The sequence below is a fragment of the Pristiophorus japonicus genome, chromosome 14, assembly GCF_044704955.1.
Source record: "Pristiophorus japonicus isolate sPriJap1 chromosome 14, sPriJap1.hap1, whole genome shotgun sequence".
Lineage (NCBI taxonomy): Eukaryota > Metazoa > Chordata > Chondrichthyes > Pristiophoridae > Pristiophorus > Pristiophorus japonicus.
Window position 1 is genome coordinate 178,537,647 of NC_091990.1, and position 20,807 is coordinate 178,558,453.

Here is a 20,807-nt window from a genome sequence, read left to right on the forward strand (position 1 = left end):
ATTCAATGGTTGTAAAGCACGGGCCATTGTCACTGACCAATACATCTGGTAGACCATGGTCGGCGAACATTGCCCGTAGACTTTCTACCGTGGCAGAGGATGTGCTTGAATTGAGAATGTAACACTCGATCCATTTGGAGTAGGCGTCTACAACAACCAAAAACATTTTTCCCATAAAAGGACCTGCACAGTCTACATGGATGCGTGACCATGGCTTGGCGGGCCAGGACCAGGGGCAAAGGGGGGCTTCCCTGAGCGCATTGCCCAGCTGGGCACACGTGTTGCACCTGCGAACACAAAGTTCCAGGTCTGCATCTATCCCTGGCCACCAAACGTGTGACCTGGCAATTGCCTTCATCATGACAATGCCCGGGTGCTCATTGTGGAGTTCTCAGATGAACGCCTCTCTGCCCATCTGGGGCATGACTACTCGGTTACCCCATAGTAGGCAATCGGCCTGAATCGAGAGTTCATCCTTGCGCCTGTGAAATGGTTTAAATTCCTCAGGGCATGTCCCGTACCTGGCTGCCCAGTCCCCATTCAGGACACATTTCTTGACTAAAGACAGTAGTGGGTCTCTATTTGTCTAGACTTTGACCTGACAAGCTGTCACGTGTGAGCCTTCGCTTTCAAAAGCTTCAACAGCCATGACCATCTCAGCAGCATGCTCGGTTGCCCCCTCGGTGGTGGCTAGTGGGAGCCTGCTGAGTGCATCGGCACAGTTTTCAGTGCCCAGTCTGTGCCGAATTGTATAGTCATAGGCGGCTAACGTGAGTGCCCACCTCTGTATGTGGGCCGACGCATTCGCAGTTATGGCCTTGTTGTCGGCCAAAAGGGACGTTAGGGGTCTGTGATCTGTCTCCAGCTCAAATTTCCTGCCAAACAGGTACTGGTGCATTTTTTTTACTGCATATACACATGCAAACACTTCCTTTTCTACCATCCTGCAGCCCCTTTCTGACTGGGACAGACTTCTGGAGGCATAAGCTACTGGCTGTAACTGACCATTGGCATTAACATGCTGCAACACACACCCGACCCCATAGGACGACGCATCGCACATTAAAACAAGTTCCTTACATGGGTCATATAGCGTTAACATTGTTGGAGCATAACAAATTGCGTGCTCTGTCAAAATCCCTTTCCTGGCTGTCCCCCCAGACCCATTCACGACCTTTGCTTACGAGCATGTGTAGTGGCTCTAGCAGCGTGCTCAATTTGGGAAGAAAGTTACCAAACTAGTTCAGGAGCCACAGGAACGAACGCAGCTCCGTCGTGTTCCGGGGTCTAGGTGCTCTCTGGATCGCTTCCGTTTTGGACGCAGTAGTTCTGATCCCGTCTGCTGCTACCCTCATCCCCAGGAATTCTACCTCCGGAGCTAGGAAAACACACTTCGCCTTTTTCAGTCGCAGAGCTACCCGGACCAGTCTGCGTAGCACCTCTTCCAGGTTGTGGAGCTGTTCTTCAGTATTGCAACCCGTGATGAGGATGTCGTCTTGAAAAACCACTGTCCTTGGAATCGACTTGAGGAGACTTTCCATGTTTCGTTGAAAGATCGCGGCGGCCGAGCGAATCCCGAACGGACATCTGTTGTACTCAAACAACGCCTTGTGTGTCGTGATGGTGGTCAGCTTCTTCTACTCACTCGCCAGTTCCTGGTTCATGTAAGCTGAGGTCAGGTCCAATTTTGAAAAAAGTTTGCCACCGGATATCGTCGCAAAGAGGTCCTCCACTCTCGGCAGAGGGTACTGGTTTTGGAGTGACACCCAATTGATGGTGGTCTTGTAATTGCCACATATCCTGACCGACCCATCCGCCTTGAGCACCGGCTCGATCAGGCTCGCCCAGTCACTGAATTCGACTGGCGAGATGATGCCTTCCCTCAGCAGGCGGTCCAATTTGCCTTCTATCTTTTCCCGCATCACGTACGGCACCGCTCTGGCCTTGTGGTGTATTGGCCTGGCGTCCGGGTTTATGTGAATCACTACCTTGGTCCCCATGAAGGTGCCGATGCCAGGTTGAAATATTGAGTCAAATTTGTCCAGGACCTGTGAGCATGATATTCGCTCCACAGAAGAAATTGCATTGACATCGCCCCATTTCCAGTTCATGACAGCAAGCCAACTCCTCCCCAGTAGTGCGGGACCATCCCCCGGGACAATTCAGAGTGGCAACCTGTTCTCCGAATCTTTGCAGATCACGACTACCGTGGCACTGCCGAGCACCGGAATGATCTCCTTTGTATATATCCGTAGTTGTGCGGCAATCGGCAATAATTTTGGCCTCCTGGCCTTGGGCGCCCACAACTTGTCGAACTGTTTGTTACTCATCAGGGACTGGCTGGCCCCCGTGTCTAGCTCCATTGATACTGGGGTGCCATTGAGGAGCACTTTCATCATTATCGATGGCGTCCTGGTGTATGAACTGTATATGTGCTCCACATGAATTCGCTGAACTTCAGCTTCCAGCGATTTCCCCCAGTATCCATTTGGCCTCATAGGGCTTACATCGGGCCCATCCTCCTCGTACATTAACCTGGCTGCAGGCTTCCTGCACATACGCCCCAATTGACCGCTGACATTGCAATATTCCTGATACCTGCAAGCACAGGCTGTGTGTTTGCCTTCACCTCCAACATGAGCCATTGTTGGAAACAAAAGGTCCATTACCAGTCGATCGTCTCTGACTGTCTCTGTAACTGTCCTTAAATGCACCATTGACAGGTGTTGATGGCCCCATTACTGGCCGCATTGTCCCTTGCGGTGGCATGAATCGCTGTTCAGCTAGACATTGTCTCCGTTGAATTCCCCCTTTGGGTTCGACTACATGCTCGGGCATGTCCAATTGCCCCTGTCTGCCTGGAGAACTGTGTGCTGCGTTAACAATGTTGACTCCCTGTCCATTTGCTGCATTTAAACCAAGATTTTTGTCAAACATCATTCTGGTCTCTTCCTCCCCTGAGATAAATGTCTGGGCCATCAAAGCCGCCATTTCCAGGGTCAAGTCTTTGGTCTCAATCAGTTTGCTGAAAACCCCAGTGTGCCCAATGCCCTCAATAAAAAAGTCTCGCAGCATCACCGCTCTGCATGCATCTGGGAACTTACATAGGCTCGTCAGTCGCCGGAGGTCTGCCACGAAGTCTGGAACGCTTTGCTCTTCTCGGCGCCGGTGCGTGTAAAACCAGTGTCTCGCCATGTGCATGCTGCTCGACGATTTAAAGTGTTCCCCGATCAACTTACTGAGCTCTTCAAAAGTCTTGTCCACCAGCTTCTCTGGCGCTAGAAGGTCCTTCATCAGGGAGTACGTCCTGGATCCACAAACCGTCAGGAGATGAGCCCTGCGTTTGTCGGCCGAATCCTGTCCCAGCCATTCCTTAGTGATGAAACTTTGCTGTAGTCTCTCAATAAAATCGTCACAATCATCACCAACACACTACCTCTCATCTGTGCTGCTCGTGGCCATGCTCGCGTGGTTTAAATCCCATCCTCGTCGGCAATAATATGTCCTTACTCTACAGTACAAATGCACATGAGGCCCATACTAGAGAGAAGGTCACTCTGTGACCAGTAACCTTTATTTGCCAGCACTGAAGTAGAGAAGATGGGTGGGGCTTCCCCTTTTATACCTGAAAGTCCAGTTTAGGAGTGTCTCCCACAAGTTCACCACCTAATGGTCAGTGTTCTCACAATGTACAACTTAGGTCAGTTTACACATGGATTACAATGACAGTAGAATACATGACATACGGTGTGCGGGACCGACTTCAGTAAACTTTCCATGTTTCTCTGGAATATCGCCGCCGCTGATCGGATTCCAAACGGGCATCTGTTATAAACAAAAAGACCTTTGTGCGTGTTGATGCAGGTGAGGGCCTTCGATGATTTCTCCAGCTCTTTCGTCATGTGGCCTGTTGTCAGATCCAGCGTTGCAAAGAGGCCGTCGGCTTTTAGTAGTGGATATTGGTCCTGCAGGGAGAAATGATTGATAGTTACTTTGTAATTGCCACAAATTCTGACGGTGCCATCTCCCTTGAGGACTGGGACAATAGGACTGGCCCATTCACTGAACTCGATCGGTGAAATGATGCCCTCTCTTTGTAGCTGGTCTAGCTCGATCTTTACCCTTTCTCTCATCATGTACGGTACTGCTCTCACCTTGTGATGGATGGGTCGCACCCCCGGAATTAGGTGGATCTGCACTTTTGCTCCTTGGAATTTCCTGATGCCTGGTTCGAACAGCGAAGGAAATTTATTTAAGACCTGGGCACACGATGTGTTGTCAGCGGGCGATAGCGCTCGGATGTCGTTCCAGTTCCAGTGTATCTTTCCCAGCCAGCTCCTGCCGAGCAGCGTAGAACCATCGCCCGGTGCCACCCAGAGTGGTAGCTTATGCACTGCTCTATTGTAGGAGACCTTTACAGTAGCACTGCCGATTACAGAAATCAGTTCTTTCATGTAAGTTCTTAGTTTCGTGCGAATTGGAGTTAAGACTGGCCTTGAGGCCTTGTTGCACCACAACCTTTCAAAAGTCTTTTTGCCCATGATGGACTGGCTTGCACCCGTGTCCAGCTCCATTGACACCGGGAGTCCATTTAGTTCAACATTCAGCATTATCGAGGGACAATTCGTGGTGAATGTGTGCACCCCATGTACCTCTGCCTCCTCTATCTGAGGCTCTGGTTCGTTGTGATCCTCCGTGGATCTATCCTCCTCTGCAACATGGTGGTTTGCAGGTTTGGGCTTAGCAGCTCGTCTGCACATTCGTTGGAGGTGTCCCATTGTTCCACAGCCCTTGCAAATGAATCCTTTGAATCGGCATGAATGGAAACGATGATCACCCCTGCAGCGCCAACAAGGTGTTAATGGCCTTGCATTCATCACCCTTGATAGTGGACTCTGAGCCATCTGCAAATGTGCAGCTGCAGGTAAGTGTGACCTGCCCTGTACGTTCCGATTTGAAAAAAACATCACTTTGTTCACAGTACTTGTAGCAGCACTTGTGTGCTGAGAGATTTGCTTTGTGTTATCACTGGTGGCAATGAACGCCTGGGCCATCACTGTGGCCTTACTCAAGGTTGGGGTCTCTACAGTCAAAAGTTTGCCAAGTATGGTTTCGTGGCCAATGCCAAGTACGAAAAAGTCTTTGAGCATGTGCTCCAAATGTCCTTCAAATTCGCAATGTCCTGCAAGGTGTCTTAGCTCAGCGACATAATTCGCCACTTCCTGGCCTTCAGACCTTTTGTAGGTGCAGAACCGGTACCTCGCCATCAGAACGCTTTCCTTCGGGTTCAAATGCTCTTGGACCAGTGTGCACAAATCATTGTCCGATTTCTCCGTGGATTTCGCTGGATTGAGTAGATTTTTCATGAGGCCATATGTTGGTGCCCCACAGACAGTGAGGAGGATCGCCCTTCATTTGGCAGCGCTCTCTTCCCCATCTAGCTCGTTGGCCACGAAGTATTGGTCGAGTCGCTCCATGAAAGTTTCCCAATCATCTCCTTCCGAAAATTTCTCCAGGATGCCCACTGTTCTCTGCATCTTTGCGTTCGCTATCTGTATCTCGATGCCAGTTGTTGTGTATGGAGAAAACGTCAGACTGAACACTGTGAGATCAAAGTAAAGTGTGACCGTAGTCTTTTATTGCAGGTCTCCAGAGTGTCTCTCCAACCTGTGAAGCCTCCTTAAATACCTGTGCTCCGAAGGGATTATGGCATCCCTTGGGACTTCGGGGGCTGAGCCCTGTGGTGGCGGTACAGAGTAAACACAAGTCCACATATATAACACCTTTTACTATTTATATGCCTATGGAAGACTTTTGGATTACCTTTTATGTTGGCTGCCATTCTATTCTCATATCCTCTCCTTAACCCTCTTATTTTTTTTCATTTCTGATTTGACCTTTCTATTTATAGCTTGATTCTCAGATGTATATGCAACCTGACATTTGTCATACCCGTGCTTTTTCTGATTCATCATATTCTCTATCTCTTTTGTCAGCCAGGGAGCCCTGACTTTAGTTGCCCTGCCTTTCCCCCTTGTGGGAATGTGCCTCAACTGTATCTGCACTATTTCCTCTTTGAAGCAGCCTATTGTTCCATTAAAGTTTTGCCCGCCAATCTTTGATTCCAGTTTACCTGAGCCAGATCTGTTCTCATCGCACTAAAATTGGCCTTCCACCAGTTAAAAATTTTGAGGCCGAAATTGCCCATTTTTTAAGAGTGGTTTCCGCCTCATAGAGAAGGTAATGGGGTGGAAATGTGTTACCGCTCAGTTGGAGACCAACGTTGCAACATTGGCCTCATCCCTTTTTCTGCCAGAGAAGGTTACCGCCTCGCCTGTGTTTCCGCCCCATCGGCCACGCGCCGACCCCTTAGCACCCAGCAGCGACCCCTTTCCGCCCCGCAAGGGAAATTGCCCCGCGGGAATGGAACAACTGCCGGTCGGTGCCCCCGACAGCTTTCCCCGGCGGGAAGCTGCCAGTGGCTGGTCGGCACATCCATCCTTAAAGGGGTGGGCACTCCACCACGGCCGCCATTTTATTTTAATTGTCGGCCGACTCTGAAGTCAGCCCACGGGTTCGGCTGGGCCACCAACAGGAAGCTCCGCACCCCACCTTGGGTGCCGGACCGCTGGCCGAAGCCCTTCCTGGTGGTCCAGTGAGCACCGCTAAAGTGGCTGCAGAGCTCGCAGTTACCTTCCCCTTTAATTGAAGGGGAGGGACTTTGTGATGCATTTGCATCGCTCTAGTGTCATAAGAATCGCGCTGACATGCTCAGCGCGACACTCATGACACTGCCCGCCTTCCGCCTGCTATGACCCACTCCTGCCCCTCCGCCGCCCGAAACACTGCCCCGACATTCTGAAATGGAAAAAGAGGACAAAATTGTTCAAATCAGCACCACATTGATTGGGGCGGTAAATCAACAATTAAATCGGTAAGTGCACCCCGTTGGGGTGGAGGGCATTTTTGGCCCCTTTTACTCTAGATTTCTCCCTTTCCTGTTCCATAGCTAATCTAAACCTTATGATACTATGATCACTGTTTCCTAAATGTTCTTCTACTGATACTTGCTCTACTTTGCCTACCTCCTTCCTCAGAATCAGATCCAGCAATGACTCGGGCTGGAAACATATGGACGCACTTATTTGTACTGTGAAAAAGGCTACCATGCTCCACCCTTTGTCTATGATTGGTTCCCTTGGAAGATAAGCCACACCCTGAAGTTTCACTGGAATGTGTAACTGGAACCGCCCATCCCAAGGTCTCACCAACTTTGCAAATTGTAACTCGATCCACTTTGACTTCCTGAAGCGAAAGAGGACAAAGCTCCCCAGAAGACAACAAGGGCCAACCAGAGTGTCTTACTCCAGTCCAAGTGCATGCCTCCCCCAGTCAAAATGCCTTACTCCAGTCCAAGTGCATGTCTCCCCGAGTCGATGTGCATTACCCCAGTCCAAGTGCATCCCTCCCCCAGCCAAAGTGCCTTACCCCAGCGCAAGTGCGTCGATCCCCCCCTCCCCCCCAATCATAGATGGGGCAGGCATTGTGTACAGATCGTTAACAGGTTTGTTGGGTATGAAGTGGACAGTGACAGTGTCGTGACTTCTAGATATCATCCACTCCAACGATGTCCCTTGTAGGGGGTTGGAAGAATGTGATCTATCATCCCCCCACCCGTGTCTCCCCACCCCCCAACCTTGTCCCTCACTCTTCCCCAATCTCTCTCTCCCCCCACCCCCCTCCGCCCCAGCCTTTCTCTTCCCCCCAGCCTCTCGCTCTCTCTCCCCAGTCTGTCTTTCTCTCCCCCCAGTCTCTCTCTCTCTCTCCCCCTAGCCTCTCCCACCCCCCCTCCCCCCCCCCCCCCCCCGCCAGACTCTCTCTCGCTATTGGGCCCACGCTGGCCACTCTCGGGCCCATGACCGCCGCTATCGTCGAGGGAGCGAGTCAGTGAGGGAGCAAATTGGGGCCTAGCAGGTCCTGGAGTGGAGAGGAAGAGAGTCGGCGAGAGAGCGAATCGGCAAGGGAGCAAGTCAGGGCCTAGCGAGTCCTCGGCGAGTCCTGGAGGGGAGAAAGAGAAACGGCGGTGGAGAGTCGGAGTGGGTCGGGGCCTAGCGAGGGCGAGTCCTCAGGGAATCAGCGGCGGAAGAGAGTCAGGACCTCAGGTCCTGCTTCTCGGCACCACGTGGAGGGAATGATTCAGGGCCCGGGAGGGGACTGGGTTGGGGGGAGGGGGGAGCATGACAGGGGCGGAGCTTGTCACCTGTCAGTCAAAATAAAGAGCAGTAAAGGAAGGGGGGACAGGCGGTGGTCGACAGACGGCTATCTGTCAAAAAGGTACAGTACAAATAGTTACTTCGGAAACATATTGATCAATAAAGTTTTCCTGAACACACTTCGGAAGTTTACTGGAATTGACTTGGAGTTTAGAAAGATGAGAGGGGATCTCATAGAAACATATAAAATTCTGACGGGACTGGCCAGGTTAGATGCAGGAAGAATGTTCCCGATGTTGGGGAAGTCCAAAACCAGAGGACACAGTCTAAGGATAAGGGGTAGGCCATTTAGGAGTGAGATGAGGAGAAGCTTCTTCACTCAGAGAGTTGTTAACCTGTGGAATTCGCTACCGCAGAGAGTTGTTGATGCCAGTTCATTGGATATATTCAAGAGGGAGTTAGATATGGCCCTTACAGCTAAAGGGATCAAGGGATATGGAGAGAAAGCAGGAAAGGGGTACTGAGGTGAATGATCAGCCATGATCTTATTGAATGGTGGTGCAGGCTCGAAGGGCCGAATGGCCTACTCCTGCACCTATATTCTATGTTTCTATGTATCTATGTTTCCCCTTCTCTGCCCCTTACACCATTATGATCCCAGTCAATATCAGAATAGTTGAAGTCTACCACTATTACCACTCTATTGCACCTTGCTGTAATTTCTCTGCAAATTTGCTCCTCTATATCTTTCCCACTATGCGGTGGTCTTTAGAATACACCTAGTAGTTTAATGGCACCTCTATTATTTCTTAACGCCAGCCATATAGATTCTGTCCTTGACCCCTCCAGGACATCCACCCTCTCCAGCACTGTAACATTCTCCTTAACCAATATTGCCAAACCACATTCTATTTTTCCGTCCCGAAATTTCCTGAACACCTTATAACCAGGAATATTTAATACCCAATTCAGTTTTTTTTTGAGCCAGGTCTCAGTTATTCCCACAACAGCATATTCCTTTGGGGCCATTTGCACTTAGCAGTCTGCGCGGCTCCCGGCCTGTGAGCACCATTGGAGCAGGCTGAGGAGCGGAAGGAGCAGCATGGTGGCGAACCATTCCAGGGAGTAGCACGTGCTGGGACAGGAGAGCGATTGCAGTGTAGAAGGCAACTGGATTGGACCTCACCAAGATCCAGGTCGATGATTGGAGTGTGGTGCAGGTACAGCAGGAGCGGCGAGGTTGGGGCGCAGGAGCAGTGAGTAATCATGGAGCGATGTGATTGGGGCCCAGGAGAGGCATGAGTTCAGGGCCCAGAAGAGGCAAGGGTTCAGGGGCAGCACGGGCCAGCCTACACTGCGATATGTGTGCGCACGAGATCCATGCAGCAGAGCTGGTCTCCAGTCGTCTTGATTAATCCTTGCCACTGGACCAAGACCTAGCTCTGTCAAGCCCGTGTCGTGGCTGGTGTGCAACGGTCACCACACGTTAAAAAAATCCACGCACAGGCATCTTCCATCCTACAAGATTTAGTTCGGGACCTGGAATATTAGGAATATTGAAATACCTCTGAACATTTTGGTGTGGAAGCAAGTCATCCTCGATTGGAGGGACTGTCTATATGATGATGATTTGTGCCTGCAGCTCACTTACATTGTTTACCATGCTTCATGTGTTCACATACATACACTGTAAGCCCATCTTAGACCATCCTGTATTCTCTCTTAGATTGACCCCACCTAATACCTTACTATCTCTTATTTTAGTGCTCGCTGCCTCTCCCAATCCTTTGAGCACTTTATTTCTCCTTTCTAACATTACATCCTGGTGCCCATCCCCTTGCCAAGTTAGTCTAAATCCTCCACAACTGCACTAGTAAACCTCCCCATGAGGATATTGGTTTTAGCTCTGTTGAGCTACAACCCGTCTGGCCTATACAGGTCCCACCTCCCCCAGAACTGGTCCCAATGCCCTAGGAATCTAAAGCCCTCCTGCACCATCTCTTCAGCCATGCATTCATCTGCTCTTTCCTCTTATTTCTATACTCACTCACTCGTGGCATGGGGAATAATCTAGAGATTACTACCTTTGAGGTTCTGCTTTTTAATCTCTTCCCTCGGTCCCAAAATATGCCTGCAGGATCTCATCCCTCTTTCTACCTTTGTCATTGGTACCAATATGGACCAGGAATTCAGGCTGATCACCCTCCCCCCTCAGAATGATCTGCAGCTGCTGAGAGCCATCCTTAAGCCTGGCACCAGGAAGGCAGCACACCTTCCTGGAGTCATGCCTAGGGCCACAGAAATCCCTGTCTATTCCCCTAATTAGCGAATCCCCATACCACTATTGCTCTCCAACTCTTCTTTCTCTCCCACTCCCTGTACAGCCGATCCACCTGTGGTGTTGTGGACCTGACTCCGTGCTGTACTCCCCAGATAACCCATAGTCCTCACCAGTACTCAGTACCGAATACTGGTTGGAGAACGAGATGCACTCATGGGACTCCAGCACCATCTGCCTGGTCCTCCTCTTCTGTCTGGTGGTCACCCAATCCCTCTCTGCCTGCACATGCTTTATCTGCGGGGTGACCACCTCCTGAAACGTGCTATCCACGAAGCTCTCAGTCTCACGGATGCACCACAATGATGCCAGCTGCTGTTCAAGCTCCGAGACCGAAGGTTCAGCTCCTCAAGCTGATGACACCTCCTCCACACGTGGCTGTCCAGGACACGGTAAGCATCCTGGATTTCCCACATTGCACAGGATGTGCATTCCATGGGACTAAGCTGCCCTGCCATGCTTCTATTTAACAGATTATTAACTAAACTAGCAGGAATAAATTTAAAACTTACCAGCTGCTCACCAATCAGCTCCTTCCCTGGTTGTGTCATCACTTTAACTGTTTTGCAGTTTTTGCTTTTGTTGTTGTTGTTTTCACTGGAGGTACTCTGCCTCCTCACTGCCGCAGCTGTTAAAGTCTGAAGTGCCTTCTGGCCTATGATGTCACTCCTTGAATTTTGTGGTTGAAGGCTCTTTATAGCACCTCTGATCCCGCTTATCTCGCCGCTGATCCTGTTCCTCATGATGCTCCTCTCGACGCTGATCCCACTCCTCTCACTGTCTATGGAAACTGTGGAAACCGACTCTGTGTTTTCAGACGATGTCACTGAGGGGCAGTATGTAGATGACAAATAGGAGGAGGCCAAGCATAGATTATTGGGGGTTACTAGTGTTAATTAGAGAAGCTATTGCAGGTGATTGGCTGGCTATGATTAGATCGATAAGAATGGAACCAGCAAGTGAAGTCCACCCAGCTGGATGACGGCGGAGCGGAGTTGGAGGAGGTTGGTGTGATCAACTGTGTCAAATGCTGCAGACAGTTTAAGAAGGATGAAGAGGGATAGTTTACCTTTGTCAGTCACATAGGATATCATTTGTAACCCTGATAAGAGCCACATTGGTACTGTGGCAGGTGTAGAAACCTGATTGGAAGGATTCACACATGGAGTTCCAGGAAAGATTGGTACAGATTGGGAGGTGACAGCATGTTCAAGGTCTTTGGTGAGGAAAGCTAGGTTGTAGATTGGGTCAAAATCCTGGAACTCTCTCCTTAACAGCACTTTGGGAGCACCTTCACTTCACGGACTACAGTGGTTGAAGAAGGCGGTTCACCACCACCGTGTCAAGGGAAATTAGGGATGGGCAATAAATGCTGGCCTTGCCAGCAATGCCTATATCCCATGAATTAATTGTTTTTAAGTTGGGATGGTAGTTTGCAAGGATAGAGGGAGCAAGTGTTTTTTTTGAGGGGAGGGCTGAGGATGGCAGCGTTGAAGGAGAGAGGGCATTACTTGATGAGATAGAACTGTATATCAGCTAACATGGGAGTTTTGACAGCATTCTTTGAAGTCTCTTAGGCATGCGGTTTAGTGGCTTGAGAACTATGAGAAAAGGTGATCCTTTTCAACATTCACCATGTTCCGGCCATAGATGTAGGCTTCACAGGCAAACACGATCAGGAGAAGTCCTTTCTCAATCCGTGCATTTCTTGTCTCTGCTGCTGTCAATGCCCTAGACGCACGGTTGTCCATTCTGCATCATTGCTGCTCCAAATCCAAATTGAGATGTTCCGCATTGTAAAGTGAATTTTTCTTTGAGATTATCAAACCTAAAACTGGCGTCTGGGGTGACCACTAATTTAATTAATTGCAGCACCAATTCTTGCGATTCTCCCCAGATTCTCTCTGCTTCCTGCTGTGTTAAATCTCTGAGCTATGAGTTATGACAGATGTGAAAGAAACTTACTCAGATATTGAGCAAGTCCAAGCACTCACCGCATCCCTGATTCAGCAGTCGGTGCCAAAACCACTTTAACTTTGGTTGGATCCACACGCAGTCATCTTTCAACAGCAACATGTCCAATAAAAGGAACTTCTTGCATACAAAGTTTCATTGTTATCTTTGTTTAACACCACCCCATGATAATTGCATCTCTGTAAGAAAGCTTCTAGGTGTTGATCATTGTCTCGAATTGCTACTTCAAGCATTTCTCCGAAAGCAACCATTACAAAATCAACTGCAATGACCTCTATCCCGTGCAGTCCTTCCACCAGCTCATGCATTTTTTTTTGGAAACTTCTGGTGCTGAGCTAATCCCAAATGGCATATGCTTTCAGTGATATCATCCAAAAGGTGTGTGGAATGTAGTATGATATAATGACTGTTCATCAAGATTCACGTGTCAAAACCCATTTCAGACGCTGAGAGTCGTGAAGACTTTAGCACTGTGGAGGCGTGTAGCTATATCTTCAATAGTTGGTAGAGGATAATGTTCTCACTTGATAGCCTTGTTCAGGTCTTTAGGATCTAAGCAGATGCGTAGTATGCCATTCTTCTTAGGTACGACTATCATCGAACTGATCCATTAGGTTGGCATTGTTACAGGAGCGATGGTGTCCTGTCTGACCAGACCATCCTGGGTTTCCTTCAACTTATCCCTTAAAACCACTGGTACACAACTTGGACATGTTGGACCAGATCTACTATCTTGTCGTGCCTGATTTGATATTTTCCTTCAAGTTTTCTAACCCTATCACTGAATACCCGAGGGTGTTTCAGTATTAAACTCTCCTTAAGAAAATAAGTACATAAGAACATAAGAAATAGGAGCAGGAGTAGGCCATTTGGCCCCTCGACTCTGCTCCGCCATTTAATAAGATCATGGCTGATCTGATCTTGGGCTCAGCTCCACATCCCTGCCTGCTATCCATAACCTTTTACTCCCCTATCGTTCAAAAATCTGTCTATCGCCACCTTTAATATATTCATTGACCCAGCATCCACAGTTCTCTGGGGCAGAGAATTCCACAGATCTACGACCCACTGAGAGAGGAAATTCCTCCTCATCTCAGTTATAAATGGGCGGCCCCTTGTTCTTAAACTATGCCCCCTAGTTCTAGATTCCCCCATGAATGGAAACATCCTCTCTGCATCCACCTTGTCGAGCCCTCTCATTATCTTATATGTTTCAATAAGATTACCTCTCATTCTTCTAAACTCTAATGAGTATAGGCTCAACCTGCTCAACCTATCTTCATAAGTCAACCCCTTCATCTCAGGAAGCAATCTAGTGAACCTTCTCTGAACTGCCTCTGATGCAAGTATATCCTTCCTTCAATAAGGAGACCAAGACTGTATGCAGTACTCTAGGTGTGGTCTAACCAATACCCTGTACAGTTGTAGCAGGACTTCCCTGCTTTTATACTCCAGCCCCCTTGCAATAAAGGCCAACATTCCATTTGCCTTCCTGATTACTTGCATACTAGCTTTTATGCATTACCCGCATTACCTGCATACTAGCTTTTTATGTTTCATGCACAAGGACACCCAGGTCCCTCTGTACTGCAGCATTTTGTAATCTCTCTCCTTTAAATAATCATTTGCTTTTTTATTTTTCCTGCCAAAGTGGATAACCTGACACTTTCCCACATTATACTCCATCTGCCAAGTGTTTACCCACTCACCAGGCCTGCCTATATCCCTTTGCCGATTATTTGTGTCTTCCTCACAACTTGCTTGCCCACCCATCATGGTATCATCAGCAAAGTTGGCTACATTACACTCGATCTCTTCATCCAAGTCATTAATATAGATTGTAAATAGTTAGGGCCCCAGCACCGATCCCTGTGGCACCCCACAAAAACTGTTTGCCAACCGGAAAATTACCCATTGATCCCGACTCTCTGTTTTCTATTCGTTGGCCAATCCTCTATTTATGCTAATATATTACACCGAACCCCGTGAACTTTTATCTTGTGCAGTAACCTTTTATGTGGCACCTTATCGAATGCGTTCTGGACATCCACTGGTTCCCCTTTATCCACCCTGCTTGTTACATCCTTAAAGAACTCCAGCAAAATTGTCAAACATGACTTCCCTTTCATAAAACCATGCTGACTCGGCTTGACTGTATTAACTTTTCCAAAAGTCCTGCTACTGCTTCCTCAATAATAGACTCCAGCTTTTTCCCAGTGACAGATGTTAATATGTCCTTACTATACAGTATAAATGCACACGAGCCCATATTTGAGAGAAGGTCACTCTGTGACCAGTTGCCTTTATTACCAAGATCTCAAGTGATGAAGGTGGGTGGAGCTTCCCCTTTTATACCTGAAAGTCCAGGTTAGGAGTGTCTCCCACAAGTTCGCCCCCTGCGGTCAATGTTCTCAAGGTGTACAACTTAGCTCAGCTTATACATGGGTTACAATGATAGTTGAATACATGACAGATGTTAGGCTAACTGGTCTATAATTTCCTGCTTTCTGTCTCCCTCCTTTTTTAAATAGGGGCATTACATTTGCGCTTTTCCATTTCGCTGGGATCTCTCCAGAATCCAGGGAATTTTGGTAGATTTTAAACCAATACATCCACTATCTCTACATTAGTTGCAATCTACCAAAATTCCCTTGGATAATGGCTTGTAGACATTGATCGCATATACCGGGTGCAGTGCAGTGGCGCACGCCTTTGATCCCGCTGCTGGGAGGCTGAGGCTGCAGGATTGCTTGAGTTCTGGAGTTCTGGTCTGCTGTCGCCTGTGCCGATCGGGTGTCCACACTCAGACCGGTATCCACATGGTGGTCCTCGGTTAACCTGGGATCACCAGGTCCGATGAAGAGGGATGAACCGGCCCAGCTCGGAAACGGAGCAGGTCAAAGTCCTCGTGCTGGTCAGTAGTTGGGTCGCACCTGTGAATAGATGCTGCAGTGCAGCCTGGCCAATCAATTCACTAAATATATTCAAAAAGGAGTTAGATATAGTCCTTACTACTAGGGGGGGTCAAGGGGTATGGCGAGAAAGCAGGAATGGGGTACCGAGGTTGCATGTTCAGCCATGAACTCATTGAATGGCGGTGCAGGCTCGAAGGGCCGAATAGCCTACTCCTGCACCTATTTTCTATGTTTCTATACCATTACTCCAGTAGATGGTGTTCTATTAATTTCATCATTATCATTGTATATAATCATGTCCATACCCAGGCAGGCCTTCCTACCCAGCAGAGTTCGTATAGTCGTACTTTCGATGAGCATACAGTCCAGCTTACAACTATAATCACCAGATTGGAGCAGAATTCGTACCTGTCCTCTAACAGGGAGCAGGGACAGATTAAACGGGGCGGGGGGTGGGGCGTGCGGCAGTGCAGATGGGGCAGTCGCCCGGGGCCCAAGCCTAGATTGGGGCCAGGCAGGTTTGGATTAAGGGTAAGGGTAAACAATATGACATAAGTGGCAGAGCAAGAGTGCACCGAAGTCACGAGGACTCAGGCGCATGTTATTCGCGACTTGATGTCATCATCATCATCGTCAAAGGCGGTCTCTCTTATCGAGCTTGACTTGTTTCCACACCAAAAAGGAATGAGTTTGCAGGTGTTTCAATGAAGGACCTAATATTACAGGTCCTGAACTACATGCTGAAGGGTGGAAAATACCTGTGCCTGAATTTTTTTAACGTGTGGTGGCCGTTGCTCGCCAGCCTCCACACGGGCTTGACAGAGCTAGGTCTTGGTCCAGTGGCATGAATTAACCGAGACAACTGGAGTCCAGCTCTGCTGCACAGAGCTAGTGCGCACAAATATCACTGTGTGGGCTTGATGTAAACAGACTCGAGATGCACTTTTTCTAGAGATGCATTCTACATACAAATCGGGGGCAAAAAAAAGGAAAGCGTGCCAACTATGTGAGGAGCAAAAGAGATGAGAAGTAGCTAAACTGTTTAAACTGGATACATTTTCCAACTAAAGCACAAGATCATGAAGATGAAGGCCAAGACAAAGCTATGCATTCAACTTCAACAGCGAAACCACAAGTGGCACCTGACCCGGAGTTGGTCGCGTTGGAGCTGCAAGTCTGAAGGTGTGGTGCCCAGAACTGCTACAGTACTCCAGATGTGGTCCAACCAGGATTTTGTATAGCTGCAGCATAACTTCTACCCCCTTGTATTCTAATCCTCTAGATTTAAAGGTCAGCATTTCATTAGCCTTTTTGATTATTTTCTGTACTTATTTGTAAGGGGGTAAAGAGTACACTTGAGTAAGAAGCATAGGGAATTAGGAGGTTCTGAGAAATCGGGAGTTCCTCTGTCTGTCAGTATGGATTGTAATATTGACCGATTATGTAAAACTCGCTTATGTATGTAAAGCACGCTTATACACTTGCTTACATTGGGTTAAGAAGAGGGAGGCAGCAATTCCTGATGGTTAAAGAACCATCTGAAGTAGCTAACATTGCATTGACCCTTAGCACAGAAAATAGAAGATGAAAACATACACTCAGTACTGAAACACAAGGACAGTGGAGAATCAACATCCTCGAAAGATAGCATACCCTGGGAAGCAAGGTCAATCAACACATCGAGAAACTGAGGCGAAGTTGAACACATTCCAGAAGGGTGACATCATGGGAGATGGACAGGTGTGGGAGAGCCACTCAGAGCCAGTCTGAGCCGTAGGCCAATCGGTGGTTTTGTAGGAGGGTCGCACAAATCAAAAAATCGTATAACTATGCTTGTAGAACTCTTGTACTTTGAAGTGTTCATTGGAACATTTCCCAAGCATGTTCAAATAATAAAACCGGTAAACCGAGGTATCGTTTGTTTGATTCCGTGATCGCTATACAGAGGATAGGCATTGATTTCTTATATCAGGGAATCCACCTTTAAGGAGAGAAGTCTTCCTTTTACCCCAACACTGTTCATGACATTTTATTGATCTATGTACCTGTACCCCCAAGTCTCTTTGGACCTCCCCTGTTTTTAGCTTTTCACCATTTAGAAAGTACCCTGTTCTATCCTTTTTAGGTCCAAAGTGGATGATGTCACATTTGCCTACATTGAAATCCATTTGCGACACATTTGTCCATTCATTTAATCTATCAATATTCCATTGTAATTTTATGTTTTTATCTACACTGCCTACAATACCGCCTTTCTTTATGTCATTGGCAAATTTGAAAATGTGGCTTTCTATGCCATCATCTAAGTCGTTACTTGATTTTATAAATAGAGCTTTAGAATATAAAAGCAAATAGATCATGCTAGAACTTTATAAATCCCTGCTTAGGACTCAGCTGGAGTATTGTAGACATTTCTGGGTAGCACATTTCAGGAAAAATGTAATGGCATTAGAAGAGGTGGTTTATCAGGATGTTACCAGCAATTATGAGGAGAGGATGGAAAAGTTAGGACTGTTTCTTCTTACAACAAAGAAGGTTAAGAGGTGACCTAATAGAGGTTTTCAAGATGATGAGAGGTTTTGATAGAGTAAACAGGGAAAAAATATTCCCTCTGTCAAGTGGGTCAATAACTAGAGATTTTTTTTTAATTCCTTCCGGGATGTGGGTATCACTGGCAAGGTCTGCATTTATTGCCCATCCCTAATTGCCCTTGATAAGATGGTGGTGCGCCGCCTTCTTGAACTGCTGCAATCCCTGTGGTGAAGGTGCTCCCACATTGCAGTTAGGGAGGGAGTTCCAGGATTTTGACCCAGCGACAATGATGGAAGAGTGATATATTTCCAAGTCAGGATCGTGCGTTACTTGGAGGGGAACTTGCAGGTGATGGCACTCCCATGCGCCTGCTGCCCTTGTCCTTCCAGGTGGTATAGGCCATGGTTTTGGAGGTACTGCCGAAGAAACCATGGTGAGTTGTTGCAGTGCATCTTATAGATGGTGTACACTGCAGTTACAGTGCGCCGGCGGAGGAGGGAGTGAATGTTGAAGTTGGTGAATGCGGTACCAATCAAGCAGGCTGCTTTCTCCTGGATGGTATCAAGCTCCTTGAGTGTTGTTGGAGCTGCACTTGTCCATGCAAATGGAGAGTACTCCATCACACTCCTGACTTGTGCCTTACAGATGGTGGAAGGTCTCGGTCGGTGATTGGAGTGTGGGCAGGTGCAGCAGGAGCGGCGAGGTTGGGGCGAGGGAGCGGCGTGTGATCATCGAGCGATTTGATCGGGGCCCAGGAGAGGCGAGAGTTCGAGGCTTAGCAGAGGCGAGGGCCTTGGGGCAGCACGGGCCAGCCCACACTGCGATATGTGTGCGCACTAGGTCCGTGCAGCAGAGCAGGTCTCCAGTCATCTTGGTTAATCCTTGCCACTGGAATAAGACCTAGCTCTGTCAAGCCCGTGTTATGACTGGTGTGCAATGGCCACCATACATTTAAAAAATCCACGCAAAGGCATCTTCCACCCTTTAAGACGTAGTTTGGGACCAGGAATATCAGGTCCTTCATCGAAACACCTGTGAACTCATCCCTTTTTGGTGTGGAAGCAAGTCATCCTCGACCCGAGGGACCACCTAAGAGAGAGAGATGGTGGAAAGACTTTGGGGAGTCAGGAGATGAGATACATGCTACAGAATACCCAGCCTCTGACCCACTCTTGTTGCCACAGTATTTATGTGGCTGGTCCAGTTAAATTTCTGGTCAATGGTGAACCCCAGGATTTTGATGGTAGGGGAATTCGGTGGTGATAATGCCATTTAATATCAAGGTGAGATGGTTAGACTTTCACTTGTTGGAGATGGACATGGCCTGGCACTTGTGTGGCATGAATGTTACTTGTTACTTATCAGCCCAAACCTGAATGTCGTCCAGGTCTTGTTGCATGTAGGCATGGACTGCTTCATTTTCTGAGGAGTTATGAATGGAACTGAACTGAATCATCAGCGAACTTCTGACCTTATGATGGAGCAAAGGTCATTGATGAAGCAGCTGACGATGGTTGGGCATAGGACCCTGTCCTGAGGAACTCCTGTAGCAATGTCTTGGGGCTAGGATGAACAACCACAACCATCTTCCTTTGTGCTAGGTATGACTCCAGCCAGTGGAGAGTTTTCCCCCGGATTCGCATTGACTTTAATATTACTAGGGCAGCTTGATGCCGCACTCGGTCAAATGCTGCCTTGACGTCAAGGGCAGCCTTTCTCAATTTACCTCTGCAATTCAGTTCTTTTGTCCATGTTAGACCAAGGCTGTAATGAGGTCTGGAGCCGAGTGGTCCTGGCAGAACCCAAATTGAGTATCGGTGAGCAGGTTATTGGTAAGTGCCACTTGATAGCAGTGTCGATGACACCTTCCATGATTTTGTTGATGATGGGGTGGTAATTGACCAGATTTGCCCAGAGAGTGTTGAACCTGTGGAATTCTCTACCACAGAAAGTTGTTGAGGCCGATTCACTAAATATATTCAAAAAGGAGTTGGATGAAGTCCTTACTACTAGGGGGATCAAGGGGTATGGCGAGAAAGCAGGAATGGGGTACTGAAGTTGCATGTTCAGCCATGAACTCATTGAATGGCGGAGCAGGCTAGAAGGGCCGAATGGCCTACTCCTGCACCTATTTTCTATATTTCTATGTTTCCATGTCCTGCTTTTTGTGGACAGGCCATACCTGGTCAGTTTTCCACATTGTCAGGTAGATGAAAGTGCTGCAGCTGTACTGGAACAGTTTGGCTCGAGGCACGTCTAGTTCTGGAGCACAAGTCTTCAGCACGATATACAGGATCTTGTCGGGGCCCATAGCCTTTGCTGTATCCAGTGTGCTCAGCCGTTTCTTGATATCACGTGGAGTATATCGAATTGGCTGAAGACTGGCTTCTATGATGGTGGGAACCTCAGGAGGAGGCCAATATGACTCATCCATTTGGCACTTCTGGCTGAAGATGGATGCAAACGTTTCAGCCTTGTCTTTTGCACTCATAGATTCAAAATCATTGGAAAAAGATCTAGAGAGGTGATGAGGGGGAAAAAATCACTCAGAGAGTTATCAGGATCTGGAATGCTCTACCTGAAAAGGTGGTGGAAGCTGATTCCAGAAATAATTTAAAACAGTTGGATTGGTACTTGAAGATGAACAATTTACAGGGTTACGGATAAAAAGCTTGGTTGTGGGACCAATCACGACTGTTCTTTCAAGACCCAGCAGAGGTCCTTCAATGCTGTAATTGTTAGGAATCTATGAAAACTTAGAACAAAGCCTCACGCTTCACAATAGGAAAATCTTCACCAGCCCTGCACTCATAATACACACGCGCACACACACTC